This window comes from Dreissena polymorpha, chromosome 13 (genome assembly GCF_020536995.1).
Source record: "Dreissena polymorpha isolate Duluth1 chromosome 13, UMN_Dpol_1.0, whole genome shotgun sequence".
Classification (NCBI taxonomy): domain Eukaryota; kingdom Metazoa; phylum Mollusca; class Bivalvia; order Myida; family Dreissenidae; genus Dreissena; species Dreissena polymorpha.
The window spans coordinates 62,368,728-62,392,115 of NC_068367.1; positions in this window are offsets into that span (position 1 = coordinate 62,368,728).

Below are 23,388 nucleotides of genomic sequence, written 5' to 3' on the forward strand. Positions count from 1 at the left end.
TACCTACTTGAAATAAATCATGAAAAAGACGGCGAGTAGCAAGGAGCAAAAAAGGAATTCCCATATCCTGTGGTGGACATCACTCGAATGTGCAAGTTGTGAACCTGGAAAAACATACATGTAATCCTTATCATATTAAATGTGCAGGCTTAATCTGTGCCTGTATATATTGTCTTCTCTAATGTCCATTTGATTATCTCTTAAGTCCCATTATATTCTAAATCAAACGTCGTTGGTCAGTATTTACGAGGAAAGCCATATAAATCATGATCCGGTCTCTGCTTAAATTGTGTTGACACCTCGTGTTTTTGTATAACATTTTAAGTGTTATAATATAGACAAGGTGCACATTTTACGTGTTTTCAAATACCCAAGGGTAGCCCAGGACCTACAAAGCCGGTATTTCAGTAAAATTAGTATCGAAAATAAAACCACATATACATATAATTGAGAGGCTTAACATTGAATACGTCAATGCAATCAATTAAACATTCAAATAATAACGAATACCAACCAAATCTAATAACGGAACTTATCACAACATATTTCAAAATGAACGTCAGAAAATCTGAAATTGTTATTTAAGCGTTAATTATATTTAAGACAAGTTTGAAGACTTAACGTATATATTTTAGCCTTATTATTACTACATATTGGACAAATAAGGAAAATTAGAAAGCCCGAGTCATTATCAGGAGCAGAATTGGTATGAATGTCAAATAATGATGAGAAATTGGGTGAAATATTTTGGTTTTCTTTATGTACGAAATATTGACAAGTATATATTACGATATTTGGATCTGGTGTGTGTTTAACAACAAAGGGGTTACAATACTGTTGACACATGCCTTAGGCTGTATATGCATTATTTATTATTTGTACCACAACGCTCATTAACGTGTGCATACTTGAATAGTGACTTCTTCAGATTGTAATTCAGCCAATTAGAAATAAAGACACATAGAACACTGACCAATGGGATTCATAACTGAGTTTCACGGGCCAGATGTTAGAGGGAAACAAGACAGTCAGCGTTTAGACTTGGAGGTGTACGGATCGAGAAAGATACGATCATGTAGCTATCAGATCTGGTGTGTGTTTAACAACAAAGGGGTTACAATACTGTTGACACATGCCTTAGGCTGTATTTGCATTATTTATTATTTGTACCACAACGCTCATTAACGTGTGCATACGGATCGAGAAAGATACGATCATGTAGCTATCAGACTGTATTTGTATAACCGAAAGTATTAAGTATGTTAGACATTAATTTGGACTAGAAACTGATACATGGTGTTGTTGAATATTTTATCCTGTATTATGCAGAGAAATTAACATAAATAGAGAGGGACCGACTTATCCCATGCGCGGCACGAGAAAATGGGAGTTAATGCAAAACTTGTCATCTTGGTAATTCGCGCATGACGAGATATCGAATGATAGGCTACATACCGGTAATTTAAGAGTAATGAACATTGTTAGTAACTATGTGTCGTCTATGAACTATGAACGATTACGTGACATGAACTTTCGGTAATCTTTTGTTTAAAAAAGTGAACAATTGCTTATACAAGTCATGACAGTACAGCTTAAACACGACATGTAACATTATTAAACTAATTTATGCCGGATCACCACATAAAACCAGTATGATGGCTAGCCCAAACCCACTTTTGGCCCGTGCATAATCGTACGATCTTTTATATCCTTGATTTTTTTCGTAGACAAAGCTTGATTATACAAATAAATGTTAATTTGATACGGCCCATGAATAACACATTATCAAAGTTGTTACATGTACTTAATGCATGTATAAAATATAGAACATGTTATTTTGAATATCATGTCATACTACAATATGTTCCTTGAACTATTTATGCAATCCTGGAACAAAGTTATCTTTCGATCTTTGCACAAAACACCTGTTACAGTTCTGTACAGTTCTGTATAATCACTAGTATTCCAACATTGTCATATTTACTTGACCATTGTCATATTTACTTGCACATTGTTCAATTCATGTGCTTTGAGAAAAAAGGCCTACATGACAATTTTCCATTTACATCAAATACAACGAATATGTCATGTGTGTGTGTGTGTGTGTGTGTGTGTGTGTGTGTGTGTGTGTGTGTGTGTGTGTAGGTTTCAAATAAAACTTAAATTTTGTTCGCCATACAGTGACTGACGTATTTCCGTAAGCAAATATATATTTCATTTATTAATACATGTAAACGTTATAGCAGGAGGAACATACATCAGTCGTGTTTTTCTAAACGCTAGTTCCCATCTTTTGTTTCGACTTCGACTAATTGTATACAATATGTAATACTGTATGTGTCAAAGGGAAAGTCTGAAAACGTTATTAGTGTTAATCTGTCATTAACTTTGATATGCATTCGGGTTGATAATACAGTAGAGACAATGCTGCGAGTGCGTGTTCATAAATGTACTGCATCATATAATCTCTATAATTACGCAAGTAATTTGTTGGCAGCAACATAAATCACAACTGGGATAAATACGGACAAATCAAACGCAACATTAATCAGTCGTTATTTACGTCATACACGTATGTTTTATCGCAAAACATTACTGTACGCTTACAAATCTTGCAAGAACAAAATGTTGGAAGTGTGTATGTAACTTATCAGTCTATTTGATACAATCAAATAATAAATTTCACTTTTTCTAGTGAAAACAATGATTGCATTGTATGTGTCATACGTGTTTATTTAATAAAAAATGTACAAGGGGAAATCACGAAGGGGCATGGCGAGCCAAGCAACTGCCGTTAAGATGAAACCTGTGAACAACACGTCTCGTTTTGTGAAACCCCAATATACGCATAGCATGCACAGAATAATATCCGTGTAATGTGTAATTGAATAATTCGAAATATTTGACTCCCGAAATAATGCAAATAGCAATGACCCGTGATGGATGAATGGCGTCATTGTTTTATTTCGTTCTTCTTTCAAACTAGCACAATGTCACATATATCATGTTTACTATCGGAATCTTGTAACCTACTTTATAATAATGGAGAAATCGTCTGTTGGGTAGGGTTGGGCTTAATGCAATCGCTATAATCGGTCCACGTTTTGAATTTGTTTTTGTAAGAACATGTTTTGTGTCCATGACTATTATATATATGGTCCGTTATTGTTGAGTCGTTTTTTGGGGGGTCGTGGGTATACAGATCGCGTCAAATTCCTTGATAAAACGTTTGCACGCGATGCAGTCGTTACAAAAAAAGTTTTGATACAGTCACGATCGGTTTTCTTATTAAAAAATATGACACAAACATGTAAACATTTTATTTCATCACAACTTGTATTTGATACGTTATTATCAATTATATCCGCCGTTATGTAGTTCATATAGTGTTTCTTAGTAACACAAAATCGTTTATTTATGAATATTTTCCAAACTGCATCGTCTTTTGATAGGTGTTCACAAGTAAATAAACTCCCCTGAAATGGCAGGTTTAATGCTATTTATAGCCTGCAATTCTTGCAATTGGAACAGAATCGATGGCCCGAATGGAACCACTATTTTCAAGCTGGCGGTTTGACACAATCAATAAAATCAATGTGTTTGATGTTCACATACGATAACGTTTGAACAAAAAACAAACAATCATTAACACCAAAGTTTAATCATTTTGTTTTTAATGATTCATATAAATACATTTTATTAAAATATTTACGGTGTCACATTTTAATGAAAATTACAAATTACTCAAGAGGAATTTAAAATACCTAACTATTTGACAAGAGAAGTAAGATTGTAGTTTTGTTTTTGCGTATCAGCGTTGACATTAATTAGACAAATAGTATATGTGTAGCTTTTAATGTTAAAAAATGGGTATATGAAAAGATACATTAACTGTTTTTTGACACGATATTTTGGATTCGACCTGTCTGTGTGTGTGTGAGGGGGGGGGGGGGGGAATCTTCAAATCTTTGGATTGTTTAATCAGCAACGTTTGTGTATGAACATTTCCAACATAACATATAGGTATCGTTTTTGTATCGTTGAAAAAAATACTATATTTACATATTTGTAAATACTGTTCTTACCTCTTGTGTAAAACCCTTGTATATAGTTCGGACAAGGTAGGAATTGAATAGTGTCGGCTGGAGTAATAGGCCAGCAGGCGATGGTATCAACTGTGTGGTTACAGTACTGGCCTGCAAAACATGAAAAGTTGCAAGATTGACATGAAATGTGTTAAACTTATGAAGAGAACAACAACTTAAAACCCATAGTTAAAGGAAGCATCAAATAGACACACGTACCTAACAAACAAAACAACGCGAATACAACTTGGACAAAAGCTTTGAACAGACCATATATAAACATTCGGGGTTTTATACCGGTTTTATTGAGCTGCGACCCTTGTTACTAACACAGAGCTAATGACTTATATAACAAATACATACAATTGAAACCGTGGTTTCATAAACAATTGTAATATGCGGAAAATAGCGGCACAACTATTGGTCATTATATGAAGTATGTATAAGTATTTATATAAGGTTTTCTTAGAAAATCGGCTTTCTCAATTATATTTATTTGGTACGTTAGTGTTCACGACTGAGTCCCTGTAATTATTCTAAACATACTTAGCAAGTTAAAGCTTGTATGTTGCTCTAATAGTATTGATATTCTTTATATTGAGGTCGATTTTATAGTTACACAGGCTGTGAGACAAAATATGTTTTATCCGCCAAAGAAAGAACTCATTTCATTACGCATGATACCAATTACTGACTCATATGTCGCAGCGGGTGCACGTTTTCTTTCTCGAACGGGTTTACATCCATCAAAATTAATTCCAGACGTTTTAATATCGTCAGTTGCCAGTTGAGATATAATATATAGTAATGCACTTGCGCATCTGTTCGATGATGTGTATGCCCTACGTAAATACAAATAGTATGATTCATATTGTAATGCCAATGCGCCTTAAGATACATCATCTACAAGTGAGAATTGCACATGTTAATTTTATTTTTAATTTTGAAAAAAATATACCAATAAACAGTTCCCCATAAAACGAATTAAACAATGTTGTCATTCCAGTTTGGATATTTATTGAATAGACATTCAACGAAACTTCATTTAAATCGTTAACAAAAGCCTCTGTTTATTGTTTCGTTATATTGTGTATGCGCCTAAAGTAAAGCACATAAAACTTCATAGTTGCTTGTTGTTTATCCAGTGTGGACATACCACGTAATACTTGGCGTCATTTTGGGTTACTTCGTGAAGTAATATTTACTGTGCTTAAAAGTTAAAAAGCTGTGGATGTGTATAATTGTATACTCAATATTAATGAAGGTAAGCTCTTGTCGTGGGGAAAAATAAGAAATATTCTCGATTATAAATAGTTGTAGCACAATAAATATTATGGTGTTTTCAATGCGCTACATTGTTTGTATTTTATCAAGCTAATTTGCGTCGAATGATAGACAATACTGAATATATAAGGACTCATATATATGTGAAAGGTGTACACAACGTTAACACTTTTAAAAGATCGAGCCACTTTTGACGTCACACGCCACGGTTTCACTTAACACTACTCATCAATACGCATTTTCGTGTCTTTTAAAACGAGCAGATATCGTGGTCAGTTTTATGTAAAGACTCTGCGAATGATATATTTGCCCATTGACACAATATAATCTTACTTATATTATTGATAACAGATAAATTAAAATCATATGTATCAACTTAAGCTGCTATTCTAAATACACTCACATGTTACTATAATTATAATATCATATTTATAATAACTAGTATTATGTTGACACATTTCGGTTAACTATCTCGTTTATCAAAACTATCGAATACAAGTGGTATGGTATGTAATAAAAGTCTAATTAAACATTCTTTAATGTCATCCTTAAACAATAAGTCAGAAAAATTCAGGAAAAATAAGGCAAAGCAATACATCGAATGAAACTTTCAAGATAGAAAAGCAAATGTCAGAGTCAATCTTCTTAAGTTACTCTAGTAAAACGATTCCTGTGTATAACTGAGTATGTGTTCTGCATTGTGTTTTGTCTATGCCTTTTCTTAAAGGTATTTCAGATTTAATGAAAAGGATAAACATCGCCTAAAATGGGGTTTTACCTGTGAGAATGGAAACTGTAAAATGTATATTGTTCCTACGCAATAACACCATGCTATTTAAACGTGTGATTTGCACAAAATAAATAACATGAACATATTTAGTACTGATACAACTTATTGTTGCTACAACATAAAAATCGCCAGATTACTATACATGCACTATATTATACTATAGCCTTATTACTATCACATTCAATAACACGAGGCAAAATAAAAACATTCTATAATGTTGGTTACAATGATGTCTCACTATGTACGTAAGCAATAGTTGAACGATTTCTTATTCCGAGACAAAGACTAGATACATTTAGGATGACTATGTTCAATTAATAGTTCAATTATTTGTTGTAAATTATAGTGTTTCATCGAATTACTTGGCGTTTTCATTATTTGTGAAAGTGTCGTTTCTAAGCCTTCCCTATTAGGGAAAATGTCGATAAAACTGCATCATGGATAAATTTATTATTCTAAGGACAATATCCTAGTGTTTTTATATCCGAGAAATGTGCTTATGCATACATATACATATACAAATAGCGTAGTGTGCGTACATGTAGTGACGTAGCAATATTGTTTAATGTCGTTCTCTGTCATCGATTAAAGGAAAAGCGGTTAGGAACACACGATTTCTTCTTGATTGCATCTGGAGCTTAACATTTTCGTGGTTGAAGAATATAATATGTTGCTACAATAATGTTGCGGTTGAAATTAAAGCAGGCACTTGACATTTACTTTATTAAAAAAGTATGATCGGTTCTTAATGCTACTTAAATTAAGCAGTCACCTTAACTTTCATAAAAGAAAAACACGCATACAGGTTAATAGGAAATCATTTGAACATTTTATTTATTTGTAAAAATATTACCAGTCTGTATAGCTCTCCGTTTAGTTTTGTTTGAGAACCCATCTGTGTCGGTTAACATGTTGTTTGTATCTTGTTTATATTTAATGAAAATAGCACGATATTCGAACGGGATTTAATAAATAAATAAACCAATTTAATTATTTAATATGGTTAGTTTCTGCAAACGCAATGTGACTTCGTAAACTGTATTATAATATAGACAATTAATATGGTTTTTTTTCTACATGTTTGTCTGTCTAATTTATTACACCCACTAACTGACAAACAAGATAAAACGGACCAAATAAAATACAAAAAAAATTGTTGATCTATGGACTTATTTAAACCTTAAAATATTAACGTATCGATGCAATTAAGGAAAAGAGACAGATATGTTCCTCAAGTAAAAGAAATAGTGTAAGTATTAACAGCCAAGTCAGAATTAATTAAATATCTCTAGAAACATTTCGTATCCTTTATTCATCCATTAATGTTTGGCGAAAATGTGTGATACTAAAACGTTTCATAGGTAACTAATATTCGTGGAATTGTGTGGGACCTTTCAACACCAATACACTAAATGGCCAACGCAAGTTCATGTAAAATGTCTTATTGAAGACAACATCAAACAGCTTACACCATAGGAATGTCTGTACTTATAGGTTATGTAATACTCCAGACGATGTTATTATCATTTTTGGCAACAGGTGTATTGATCGTTTATTCGTTACAAAAGCGGAAACACGATATGTTTGCTTTCGCGTGTACCGAAATCCTCAATGATACATCTTTAAATGTTTTTTTCAGTAAAAGATGACATTTCCACCATAGTATTTACCGATGTAATATACGCAGATATTACCATAACATTGTTTTCACCGGTATTTCAATGATACAGCGATTTACAATTTGGATTTCGCTAAGTTTTGGTACCGAAATCCGCCATGTCATTGCATTGAAATATGATAGATATAACACAAACCATTGCTCAAATGGCGTGTATCAATGACATTAATTAAAAAACGAACACAAATTAACAGTTTGGTCATTTTCTAAAACTTATGAATGTTCATTATTGAGAAATTTTGTAAATTTACATATATAGGGTGGCTCGAATACCGACATGCACAATTTTTCAAATTGTAAGTAATAAATGGAAATTGTAAAATTGACGTTACTGACTTAATTTATGAACAAATAAACATAGCAGTGTGTTCACTTGCTTTTGACACTAACTAGGCATTTATAACGGAGATTTACACCAGCGGGTAACGAAATCCCCGATATTATTACCTATAAAGGTAGTATAAACCATTTTGAAGATTGCTAATATGACCTTTGCCAATCTTTATGGTGGAAAATGCTGACAAATAGATAAACGTCTTTTGACGCGCTGACGCGTCTTATTGATTGCAGCGTCGTTACATTGACAATATATAAAATAATATAAAATGCTCTCCAGTTTGTGTAATTTATCTTGTTTTCCGTTGGCACTATCAGTGTCAGTTATATGGACAGTTTTCAATAAAATGCAAACACTTAGCAGAAATGATGTCATACACGTATGTGTTACTTATTCGATCACGTTTTCATAGTTTTTGACAGACAAAATATGGAGCTTCATGCAGATGCAAGAGGATAATTTATTTAATATGTATACAAGTGCCTATTCACAAAAGAACAATTGTTTATGTTATTTACTCTTTTCTTTGTTATTGTATTGCTTTTCTCTCCGTTTTGCCAGGAAATGAATTTAAGGAATACACAAGTATACAAACCTATCTGTACCTTTTTTCATGACTATTACATGTTTTCTACAATTTTGTTATATATTGGTACTGTTATTATATCTTTTTAACTAGTATACATGCGTGTATGTTTATATGCATTTCTCAGTATAAGCTTACAAAAAAACATCATCGAGAAAACCATTATCAAACAGCATAATGGAGACCGATAAAAATGATCATATAAACATTCTTTGAAAATATGTTTAAAGCTGCTGTATCTGAAAGCTTAGTTCGAGCTTTAATATTACAGGTTTTTATAGCGTACACTATATAAAATACGGTAAAATGTCTCTTAATCGATTACGAATTGTGTTCGCATGCAATAAGCTCATACCAAAATACGTACGAACAAAAGATGCAATTACAGTTTTAGTTTAACAACAACATAATTTAAGCTCTTTGAAATATCGCATGATGAAGAGGAATAAGGCAAAATAAGATACGCTTGTGCGATAGTGTATTCATAAAACAAAAAGTTTAAAGATAAAAAAACAAAATATTGTTTTGCGTGAATTATATTTGCTTCTGTGTTTTGTTGGACGGAATAAATAAGGTCAGTTTTAAGTTATTTTGCCATTTAAACGTTGTGGTGTTCATCTTATGGAACTGCGAACGCACAATTATTTTCGGAAAGGGTCAACACAGAATGTGTCCAATCAATTCCAAGGTTTTCACTTATTCACAAATAAAAACATAATTTAGATGAACTTGATTGCGCAAGATATAATTTAATATTTCCAATATTTGTATTATTCTGGCAATGAGTATCAATCAATATCATCAGCTGTCGCAATGCGTACCGCGAGACCGTCCGATGGTCTACCTCTCTTGACGCACGTGCCTCAGATAGAGTCAATAGGTCCCGCATTTCAATATGCTTTAACTAATTTTCTTCGCAATATATAAAAGCGTATTTCTCGAGAAACAAACAAAATGCTGTTACTTGGACACAGCCTTTATCATTTGGCTCACCCCAATAGCATTTATACAAACTGCTGGGGTAAAACAAATATGCGGAATATATGTATAGTACAGTACATTCTGATACTACATTTTAAGAGGTAACCTGCAAATCGACCTTTGTTAAGGTTATGCCCATAGTCTGTACAAGACAGGTCACTAATAATAAACAGACCTCACTTTTATTAAAACACATTTAAAGTGGGCGCCTTTCAACGGCCAATACAAAAAAACACGTTTGCAGTAAACTTGTTCATATATATACCACTAGCTCTCAATAAGAAGTCAAATCATTACACGAAAACAACGTATATTCAACATTGATTTGTTCTATTGTTTTAAATAATTATTTTACGACTGCATTAACTTCTCGATAAGCTAGCTGTACCGGTTGTTGTTATCAGTGTAGATGTGATGTTAACACTATAATCAATATATTAAGAGCATACCACTAAGTAAGGGTTTATAACACATGCATGATCGGTCTTGCCTTAAATAACAGATAAGCGTATTTAAACAAAAAAATAACAGCTGGTTATGTTTCTGGAATTTCAATTCAGCAAATATTGTCAACATTAATTTGTTTATGTTTATTTAAAGCTGTTACGGTGAACAACCCTCCAAGCAATAAATGGAAGGCTATTCATTTAAAAACATTTGTTGGTAAACAATGTTGGTGTAAGGTAACTGGTCATTGCATGGTAAAAATCGACAAACTTAGTATCAGATTGTAAATGTAAATAAAAGGCATGTTTATATGTGGGACTTGGCTAACGCTAGAAGGAATTTTTTTTTCCCCTTTTGTCTCGAGTTTATAAAAGTTTTACAGAAGTTAATTAAGTTGTTTTAAGACTTACGTCAAGTTTGTTGTCTTGTCGGATTAAAAAAGATGGTAGAGTATAATTTCTACAAAATATGAGAACAGTATGCTCGATGGATCTTTCAAAAGAACTTACACTAAAATGTTAGGAAGGAATGCTTTCATATATTTGCATTATTAAAGTCTTCAAAAAGAATTTCACCGTACACGATCAAATAAACAGGTGAACATACACAGCAGCTAACAATAATATTTACTATTCGCTACTTAGGAGTACAGAATATGTTTATTGTTAGCCCTCATCTATATACAAAGCTTAATTCCTGACCCATTGTATCATAAACACAACTATCATGATCAAATGTGAAATAACTTGAACCGAACCGAGAACAAAACTTTTCCTACCCTCGAACTAAAGCGTGGCTGTGTTTTACTGTAATATACAAGTATATATGTTTTTATGTTTTCAATATACAGAAAAATATGGCCCACATATAAACTATATTAAAGTATTAAACTATTTACACAAAATGTGAAACAAACTAGGTGTTTAGAAGATCGTGCATTAATTTCATCCACATCATGCCAGACATAGCTCCACTGCTAACAGACGCTGAATACTGAAATATGACAATATTGATGCATCCACATCACACAAATAAAACGTGTGAAGTATATTTTACAGAGAACAATTAAAATCAAAAACTATATCGGGAGAGAAATTCATGTCATTATCCACTTTTATTTTAAAGAACAATTAAATACCAAAAGATTGGTTTTAATTTTTTGGATGTCTGCCAAACTGCGTGTCCTAATAACAGCATATATTTTATACTCCGTACCATTCAATAAATATAGAGAAATGGGATACCATTTAAAAAAGCAAAGGGAATCGATGACAAAAAATAGCATAACGGTAACATACATACAGAAAATATTGATTTCAATCGATGACAAAACATATATCATAAAAGGAAGTCAAAAGAAAAAAAGCAATTCATGAACAAAGTAATTCATTTTAAGAAAATCACTTGAGAGCAATGAATGACAAAACATACAAAAAAGCTAAAGACAATAAGCATCATGATTGCTTTTGTGAACAAAGAAGGTTACAAATAATGTAAGAGACAAGGAGAAAAACATGAAATCTATTAATGACAAAGATATGCATAAATTTAAGAGACAATAAAAAAACAGCTATCGATGGTTACAAATAAACCGTAAATGTAAGAGATAATAAGCCAACACGTGACGGGCATCGATTAGAAAACCGTTAAATGAATGAAGATTATATTAAAATAAAATTAATGGATGACACGAAATATAAGTCAAGAGACAACAACAAAAAACTATTGACGACATAAATGTAAGACAAATATAAGAGACAACAAGATAAACATGAAATATATCGATAACGAAGATATAACATAAATGTAAAAGACAAGAACAATAATACAAGATAGCTATCGATTACAAAGACGTTATAAAAAGTGTAAGAAATATGCGAGAGACAATAAGAAACAAAACAATTTGACCCTTATGCAAAAACATTCACTCGCAAGTGCTCCTTCGTGAACACCATATAGTGGTATATAGTGAATATGTTTCATCGACTTTGAGTGTGCATGCCCGTGCACACATTCGTATGTGTATGTATGGCATACATCGATTGAATCAATGGAAATTGTTTTGTTAAAGTGTGTGTTAAATTCACATGCTATCAAAACACAAAAGTGCGGACACTGCAACAATAATTATTATTTTTGAAATATAATAGTCTTTCTTTGATTTAAGACGGTAATACATATTCCTTGAATATAACGAATCAATATAAACGTATAAATATAACACGTTTTTGAAATATCTAGAAATTTAACTTAATTATCACTGAAAATGTAGCCAAATCACGTTTTATTGAATACATTGGGATTCAAACAAACTTATTGTACGAGTCCTAATCATATCGTTTCTACGATATGTAAACAAACAATACGGCACAACAAATCAAACAACAATTGTATGGGAAAAACACAATCGAGACCAAAACGATAACAAAAAAAACAATCATAAAACTCTTGATCTTTCGGATGTAAAACTAAGTATTCAATAATATTTTTGTGTAGAATTCGGAAGTTAAAGGCAACAGATAATTTGGATAACAAGGTGTCTATTTTTACCTGTTAAACGAGAAACAACAGGCTGATATTCTATGTACTTTTTTTTCACGTCTGTTAGAACAGCAATCTTTTGATTGAATTGGGAAATTAGAACTTAATCCGAAAGTATACAATCAATTATCATTGTCATTATTTCCAAGCTGATTATTTATAAAACGTGTTTGCAAAACTTTAACTGAAAAAGACTATTTAGTTTTGTTGAAACATGCAATTGAAGTGATGGTGAGCACATTCGATCCTTAACAAAGGCATACTTTCAGGAAAATGAAGCTAATTGCGATCGAGTATCTCTTCATAAATGACCGTCATATAAATGACGTCATTTCAACGGCGCAATTTTTAATAATTTCGAATCATTACGATTGAGAGATTCATATATTCAGATAAAACAGCCATCTCAAGAATAGCGATACATCTTCATATTTTGCGCTTAAGAAGTGAATACAACATCATGTTTGTATCAATCTAACCGTAACAGTTCTTTATTTAATAGAAAAACATCTACAATCTTTCGTAAGCCTCGTTTCCGGGTTTAATTTTAATGGACTGAGCTTTGTGACCCACCCTTTCAAAAAAGCGTCGCTTACAAAAGCATGTTTGTCAAAGAAATCGGGAATATATTTTCTTATGAATTGTTAGTCGGCCTGTTATCGACGCAGACTATCAATAGAAGAAAAACCTCAATTGATTGATTCTTACGCACATGCTAACTACATTTCAAGAGACATATTACAAAAACACCTTTGTGGTATTTTCGAAAGTGTATTTTATTTACTTGGAAACGACCAAAGCGTGCGAAATCAATATAAGGAAACCTGTTTACGTAATGTCTGTCAATCACATAGCACTATGTTTCCAAAGTGCTATCTTTTCTTTGCACTTTATCAGATTCGATTGGGGTATTTGTGTGCTTTGTCTTACTGCATTTGATGAAATGACACGCGCAAGCAAATTGAGTGATTTCTCTTGAAGAAGATATAAATGGTTTAATAATAAAATGAACTATAACGAAGCTGAACTATATAACATGGATTTAGTTCTTAGTCCATTCAGGAATTATTTCCCTAGCTCATCTGAAAGCAAACATTATTTGTTCACTCAAATGATGCAGACGTATTTCATCCGTTCTAATCAGGTAGTTTATATAAAGTTAATTTTAATAACTAACATATTAAACAGAAAAACAACCTTAATTCACTCGTCAACTTCGATAACATTAGCAAAGAATTATGTTTTATATTGATGTAGTATACAAACTTCTATCGAACAACTAAATTTAATATTGGTAATTAAAAGTTTACGAAACAAAGTTTAAATGGACATCGACTTTAAAATAAAAAAAAGGTTAATGAAATCATATTTTTAGCGACAATCATCATTAAAAGTAGATTTCGTAAAATAAATATTATCGACGGAATTAATTACATGATGATAAAAAATTGCGAGAACGACTTAACTTTAAAAGCAAAGAATAGACGGTTTAATTTATTTAGTTTCTAAGGGTTATGATTTGTCTGTATATATATATATATATATATATATATATATATATATATATATATATATATATATATATATATATATATATATATATATATAAGTCTCTATAAATAAGTCTCTACAAATTCAACGTTTGTCCTTACCGCTATATTTTGTACGGATACTTTACATTTTCAAACTTTCCATTTATTTAGTAGGATTTTCTGATTAAGCCAACATGGTAATATGGTTATCCAATTAAAAAAGATTTACCATTAAGTGCAAACCGATTCAAACATTGAATATTTTCATTTGTAAATCAAGGGTGGCGACCGCAATTTTCTTAATTGTGATTTGTTTTTTACTCGTATATAAAAACGTCTATTCTTAGATTTTAAAGTTAAGTCGTTCTCGCAATTGTTCATCATTACGTACCCGTCTATTTTTCAATGAGAATCTATCAAAGTGTATATGATATACTGAGAGTTCATTAACATGTTAGTGACAGACCGACAGACAAACCGACATAAGGCAGTCCTACAGAAGCCTGCCTTTCGCAACGCTGTGGGGATTTAATGAAAAAATGTCAGTTTCAGTGATTATATAAATTGCTTTTCTCTTATACACTTAACAAGTATAACATTGTTAATTGAAATAATGATGAATGAACTGTGATAACGAAATAATCGGAAATCTTGAATAGGATAATAATGCGGACTATTTACGAACAAAAGTTCCGATATAATTCTACATAGTGTCATCTATACCGCTTTTTATATAAAAATGTAAACATATGTATCTTCAAGTGTGTATTACTGATTTGATAATTGCCACAAATATGGATTCGACAATCAACCCAGAAAACAATCCGTTACCTCGACTGTCCATGATAAACGCCAATGTTGAATTGGTTATTGTTATCTGGCGATGTATAACATAATGGCTAAAGCTGAATAGCAAGTTTCCAACTCGGCTATTTTTCGGTGTTCTTAAATGCTGCTGAAATATGTTTTAAACTTAGTATGATAACTGGTTAAAGTATGTTCAAATACGTAAATGAGACGATTTCTACATGGCTTATTTTTCGTATTTAGTGAATATTGCAAACTATTCACTTTGTCAACAATTAAACATTTAAAAGGCACCAAAATAATGCAATACAATAAGAGTTGAATATACAACTTTATTTTATTTCAATGCATAACGAAGACCCATGGTTTATTTGTTTTTATAATGACTATTTGTCCGGAACGTACTTGTTTTACCTAACAGACAATATACGTTCTTTTTATGATATATATCAGACAACACAATAAACGTTATATGCATGAAAAAACGTGGTCTAGATGCACTTCCTTCTACTCGTCTACGCTCTTCTACTCGTCAATCCCAATATCGCTTCCTTACTGAAGGCATGCATCAAATCAGCGGAACTTTTGAAAACATTAACGTGTGTTAATTGGGAAATTATTTTAAGGGTACAATACATCTAAATTATAATGGACATGACGGATTATTTTAACACGTTTTGGTTACTGATATTCTGAAAAAGTGTCTGCAATCCATTAAGAATCACTTCAATATTAGCTTTTAATTATGTTTAACCGAGGAAACATCAAATCAAGAAAATCATATCATTAAAAAATATTTAATTAAGATCGTCACGATTCGACAAATCACGCGTTGCAAAAACAGGTGGTGTACGTAATACAGGCGCTAATGGTTGATTTTTCTTCCTTTGTCAGTGCAAATTTTTATTTTAGCACAACATTATGTTTTTAGGCATGCTGTTCATTTAAAAATGACTCCATGCATTTATTCTAATTCATTCGTAATGAATAGTGAGATGCTATATCTGGTCGCGTTCTTTACCATTGACAAATCAAAATATACCGTTTGTTTAAGCAAATATCGATTATAATATTTGCTATTGAAATTGGTTTACTGGGTTGAAAAAAAAGGATAAAATCAACAATAAATGTTTCAATTGCATGTACTATTAATATAAACCGTTTGCAAAATGTTTGACTTTGCCGTCAATATTGCATAACGCTTAAGAATTTGATATAATCAATCTTTCAAATACAAAAAAAATTTGTTTAATCTCAAGTACAAACACATATTTTCTTTAATACGATGATTTTTTTCCCACGAACTAAACGCTTAATTAAAAAAAACACGACAATTATGTTCATTTAAGGGTTTAACTACATGTATGTTATTTATAAAAAAAAAAGTAATCATCAGAATATAAATATCATCCGTACTGATTATAAGAAGACAACGACCACAAACATGTCAAAGTCCCCATTAGAAATTTAACGACCCTTTCAAGAGCATTTCTACTTTCTCACAACCACAATACTATAGGGTGAATACATGAAGCCGGCTTTCGACGATCAGGAAATATCAAAGCACATTTCAAGGTTATTTTGACAAAAAAACAACTCATTTCATTGAAAAATGTTCCCAAATAAGGCTTTATATACTCCTGTGGAGATTTGTGGAAAACCTTGAAAAAATGTGTTCCGTATTTTTATGGAATTTCCTTGTAAACACAAGCTAATTATTAAGTGTATTCAGTAAAGTTATTTAACAACAATTTAAGAATGATAAAACTTCAGACACTTTATTGGGAGACAACTTCATCGTTTAGACATTTTGTTTAAGGAAAATGAATAAACATCCATATAGTGCATTGTTAGGCATATATTTACTATATCTAGAATATGATCAATGCAATTGAACACTTTTATGAAATGAAAATCTATCGACGACAACTGCAGTTTTAACATAATATTCAAATTGTATTTTATTGCAAAATAATTTAGATATACATATCAAAAGAATAAATTAAAACACTATATGTGTTTACCGTATCGAATACCTAATGGCTGTATTAGATACATGCCTTCTAGCAAGTGATACATTATTACAAAAACGCGACACATTTCAAAGAAACCTCTCACACACATATATCATTGAATTATACATTTGGACTCACTCTATTTTATATGGCAATACAAAGCATCGTGATATTTTTATATCATGACCTAAAACGTTACGCACACATTTTTTGATTACCTGTATTGACGGTATTTGTCTACATTTTGTGAACATTTAGTCAAATGCAAAATCGATTTGTAAAATAATTCGATGGTAAATAACAGAAAAGAACGCCGTGTAGCAAAATGTTATACATTTAACACGGATAACACCATGTACACGTACCACTGTGTTACATGTGTCAGTACATATGAATAAAACCGATACATACAGTTTATGAACATTTCGCAATTCAAAAGGTACCATACCAATAAAATCTGAAGTATCTTTAACATTTTTTTTCAAACTTAAGCTTCGAAGAAATTCAAATAGTTATTAATCACGTGTGTATCAATTGATTGATGAAGTTATTGTTGTGTTAGGTTTTTTGCCAACTGAATGATTAATTGATTGATTCATTCATTGATTGGTTATGTATTTTTACAAGTGATTATACAATCATATTTCTATAGATCCAAGCATAGTTTATTAGGTTATATAATTAAATTAAGATACATATAAGAAATTTTGAAATATTTTTTTTTCAAATGTTGTCGCGCTTTTCTTATTAGTGCAATATTATTCACTACAACTATACACTACAATGCACTACGAAATATGCATACAGTCATGTAGTCTTCAGATTCAGCAATTCGAATTAAAGAAGCAGTATACTATCTGTTATTTCGAACAGTATAGTCAATGCTAATACATTGATACATATCGAAGCAATTTAATTCTTTACGTGTGTTTACTTAATAAAAAATGTTACGGTTGATTTGAATACATAATAGAGTAGGCTTAAGTAAAGTATGTAAGAACAAGAGCAAAATACAGGGCACGTACACATAATTTATCAAGAATTGTGCGTTCTTGATATACTACAAATGAAAAACATATGAATGTTGACAAAGAATTTGCAAAGTTGAAAACCTGCTTTCAATTACTGTAACTATTTCAGACTTCTCGAGTATCTCGAGGAAAAAATAATATGCAAGCAACATGTTGAGAGATTCATATACTTATAAGTATGCATTTATTTGTTTACATCACTCATTGTTCGGTATGAGTGTGATTGCTTAAATGTATATTTTAAATGCAATATTATAGACAAAATGATAAATAACATAAATTACAATGTATGCATACAACATGTAGACTATATCGTACTATTTAAGATTAATCCATGTCAATTGCGTATTGCTTGTCCCAAAACTGACTAAAACGCTCCTACACGTCCCAAGTCAAAATTTGTAGACAATTGCTACTATAAACTAAACGATGTTATCCCATGAAGTGGCCAGTTGTGAATATTGGGAAATTGCATATTGTACATTGGAAATTGTATACGATATATGATGGTAAAATGTTATAATAGCAGACATATTCAGAGTTTATGGTACAATTGGACAAGTGTGAATCATTAGTTCGCTTGCCTATGTGTTATAAATGCTACCAGCCACATATACATATTTAATACATTATTCAAGACAAAATGTCAATTGATTCATATACTATGAAGTTATGGGTACACGTTTTCCGGGATATTTCCGATAAAAAATTGGCTCCCATTAAAAAAAGATCATTACGGAATTCTTTCGATTGCATACTTTTAATAGGTGTCTGTCTGTTTACTTTAATCTGAATAGATACATTTTTTTTCAATTAAAAATATGGTTTATTTTATAAGTATTGTAATATGTTGCAAATAGAAAACAGTTAAATTCGGATACAATAATAGGTTTTTAATGGAACCCTTTACCGTGTATGTGATATTATAATTATGTATTAGGAAAACAAAATGAAAAGCATGCAAATAACATCGAATATGAAGGTATATAAATCTTGTGATAAACACGTGGATCACTCACAGGCATACACTTTATAAATTCAATCTAAAGACCTTTTGTCATGCGATATTTTAACTGTAGATTTGTGTGGTAAATTTGTAGCTGTATTAAAATACGTGTTTTGTACGATATGTGTACGTATACTCATTTATGCTAGTTATTTAATTTAGTGTATGTAACATCTGAAGCTAATACTTCACATTCTCTTAAAAAGCAGTAACATCACTATGTCTCCTAATTTGTTTTAAACTGATTATTTCTGTTCATGTTCGCATATATTGAATGATCTTATGGGAGAAATGTGTATATGATATACAGACAACACAAAGATAGGTAAAAGCTGTTCAAGAATGGGGAAATGTTTGGTGTCAAGCTGCCATAAAACTTACCTTACAGAACTGCATGCGACCTAGTCTATGTAACTGGCACAAGAAGCAAACCAAATGAAACCAGTTTGCGTTTCAAAAGTAGTTCACCTATTTTCCTTCGACAACACACTTAACGGCGTAATAAGATCATATTTTGTGGAATTGAAATCATTTTGTGGTGGGGATTGACGTCGCAAATCCATTTTGCGGCCTAATCTCATTGTGCACTATAAATTAAGTGTGTTTTTATCTCATTGCGTTTTAAGACATTAAATGTCGTCTCCTAGCCAATGTCATGTTCAAAGAGTACAAATAATCTTCTATTATTTTTAAAGCAAATATCGTCATGTAAGGCTGCTTCGTTTATTGAGTTTTAACAGGCAAACTTATTGCAAATATATTTGTCAGAGATATTGTGAAAAAATTGTCATTAAAAACGAACTGCAGTGTGTTTGACTTACATCTATTTTCGGATCTTCGGCAGTTGTTTTAAGTTCAAAACATTGTTAAAGGAGTATTTGCAATTCTCTGTGAGTTTCTTAAACTAAATTTCTTAATTGAATCACTGGAAGCGTGTACATTAGGCGGAGGTTTAAATAAATATAATGATACATTGTTGCCCATTCTCATTAATATTATAACTGTCTGTTGATTAACTAGAAAGTTTCTTGCGATATCGGGCAGAATAATGTAAATTCGTCCATAAATTGTTCATTTAAATCGTTCGAGAAAGTAACTATTCGATGGTAATTGTCAAACCTACATACCTATTTTTTCAGAGATAAATAGTTGTATGCTTGGTAAGTGTATGTTAACCTTTTCACCCGAATAGTTTGGTCTTCTTTACCCTGGACGGTATGACCCAAGCGTCAGTGTTGGAGACAAATCGTATATGACCACTTTATGACGTTGCAAACCATACATAGCACATCTGGAGCTCGTGGATAATGAACATGTAATTTGATTATAGCATGTATTCATAATGATTTTCTAATAACATAGCGCAACATCGTACAGTGAGGAACAAATCCTTATTGTTAAGTAATTTGTAAACACCCGCTTGGTATATTTAACATGTAGTGTAGTAAGTTCGCCGTTGGCTTTTAGAAGTATTTATTTTTTTAACAAATTTAAGAATTGATCGTTCATGTTTTTTCACTACTTTTGGGAACATGTAGTTATAATACAAGGACAGGTTTTGGATGGAACCCTATGCCGTTTATGTGGCATACTAATTACGTATAAGAAAAACAAAGTGAATAACATGCGAAGAACATTGCATGTTAAGGTATATACAACTTGTGACTTACATGTGAATCACTCACAGGCATAAATGTAATTAATTCAGTCTAAAGACCTTTTGTCATGCGATGTTTTTAAAAGTTGAGTTGTGTGGTTAAAATGTAACTGTATTGTATGATATGTGTACATATAAATATATATATATACAATTGTATATTCTTAGGTGTACGTTGTAACGTATAAAGCTAATATTTCTTATTTCTTTAAAAAGCAGTAACATAACTATGTCTTCCTTATGTTTTTGGTAAACTGATTCTTTCTGTTCGTATATATTAAATGATCTCTTATGAGAGAAATATGATATATAGAGAACACAAAGATAGGTAATAACTGTTCAATAATGCGGAAATTTTTGGTGTCGAGCTGTCAGAAAACTTGCTGTAATGAACTGCAAGCAACAAACGCGGCCTTGTCTATGTAACCAAGTAATTGACACAAGTGGAAAACAAAATGATACCCAAAGTAGTTCACCTATTTTCCTTCGACAACATACTTCATGGCGTAATACTATCGCAGTTTGTGGAATTTAACTCATGTGTGGTGGGCATTGACGACGCAAGACCATTATGCGTCCTCACGTCAATGTGCACTAGAATATAGTATTTTTAAAGCAAATATTGCCATGTAAGGTTGCTTCATTTATTGAGTTTTAACACGCAACGAATTGATTCATGTATTGCTACAATTTATTTGTCAATGATATTGTGATATTATTGTCATTTAATCCGGACGGCAGTTTGTTTGATTAGCGTCTTTGTTTGGATCTTCGGCAGTTTTGAAAGTTCAAAACATGTTTAATAAGCATTTGCACTTCTTTGTGAGTTTCCAAATCGAAATGTGTTGATTGAATCATAAGAAGCTTGTATATTAGGTTGTGGTTTAAATTAAATTAAATGATACATTGTTGCCAATTCTCACTTATATTTTATATTTATGTTGATTAACTAGAACGTGTGTTGCGATATGGGACATAATGCTAAGGGAGGCGGCATTTAGTGATCGAAAGGTCCGTCATTCGGAATATCTCAGCCACAACTTTTACATGTATTGATGGAATTTAAAATATCTTGACAAACAAGTTTTACATCATAAGTCAACATGTCGCGTCCATAACCCGTTGTCCTACTACAAAGAGAAAGGTAACCATTCAAGACAAATATCAAAGACGGCCATAAAAAATATACACACTTCCCGTACTAGTCATAACTTAGCCATATATTGATGGATCTCAAATATCTCGGTTCAAATGTAGACCATCAGAAGACGGCATGTGTCGTGTAACACCCGTCTCCTGATCGGAAAGGTCACTGTTATTTTTACAGCTCAGCTTGTTTTTGTTTTTACCTCAGTGGTAACGTTGCCATGTATTGATAGATTCGAACATTGACAAAAGCAATCCAAAAACACTACATGTCTCATTTTACAATTTTATTCCTTCCTTAATGATCAAGTTCTAACTTAGAGCTCAAAGGTCAAATTGTCCATAAAGCAGTTTATCTGGATTTTTTTTTTAAATTGCTGTAAATGATAAGTATATCATTCTATTGTAAAATAACTTACCTCTAACAACCACCATTGATATGCCTGTTTGTGTTTTTTGTGTAAAATGTGAATCTATCTCAGACGAAAAAGGTTACAATCAGCGGTCCAAGGTCACATTTTGCCATTAAACAGCATATCCGGGCTCTACATTTAGGAGTCATTTCGTACTTTAAAAATAGTCTCATTACTCCAAAGGGGAGGTCATACATAGAGGAAAAAGATAGAATTGGGCATTAACAGCTTGTTTGTTACATTGCCGGAGTTTCAGGAAAAAATGTTTAATTTTAAGGTATCCTTGTTATATGCATACAGTTTTTGTTTCTTTTGCTGTAAAACCAAAAATGTGTAGTATTTACAAACACACATGTAGACGATGTATTCATCGAAATATTATGTGGAAACAAATCGATGAATCTATATAAATATAATAAATATGAAAAAATGTGTGGTTCAAACAAAATGCATTTCGCATGTTTATTTGAATCCATAATATGTGTCTCTTTTGATATGGTAGCCAAGTAAAAACACACACGCCGAATGTAACTGTTTAATTGTCTTCGTATGAAAACAACATAATTGACAGCACATACCTGTATAGTAGGTAAAGCAGATAATTATGTTTTTGACGAAGGGTTAGTTAAATATTCAATATAATATTATATAATTCGGTTTACCGCCCCTTTGAAGTGGACAATACATTTATGCTTCAGAATCACAAAATCGCTTTATAGTAATCTATACAGAACAAAGAATTACTAAGTGGGACCTGTCCATAGAATTTTGTGTATATGAAGTTATTTTTTTAAACTTTAAATGCTTATGCTTACGAGAAAAATGATATATATTTGTTTTTCTTTCACCAAAATTTCAACACATGACCTGTCTAAGGCACTATCAATGAGTCATTCAGATTTAAGAACGTGTTATCATATTTTATTTGCTCTACTCATATTTACGTATTTGTAAAGTTTCTAATGCATTTAAATCGTTTGAATTTAATGTATACATGTTTGAGATACGGCAATATTTAGAAAACTGTTATATACCTATATACCTATACATAT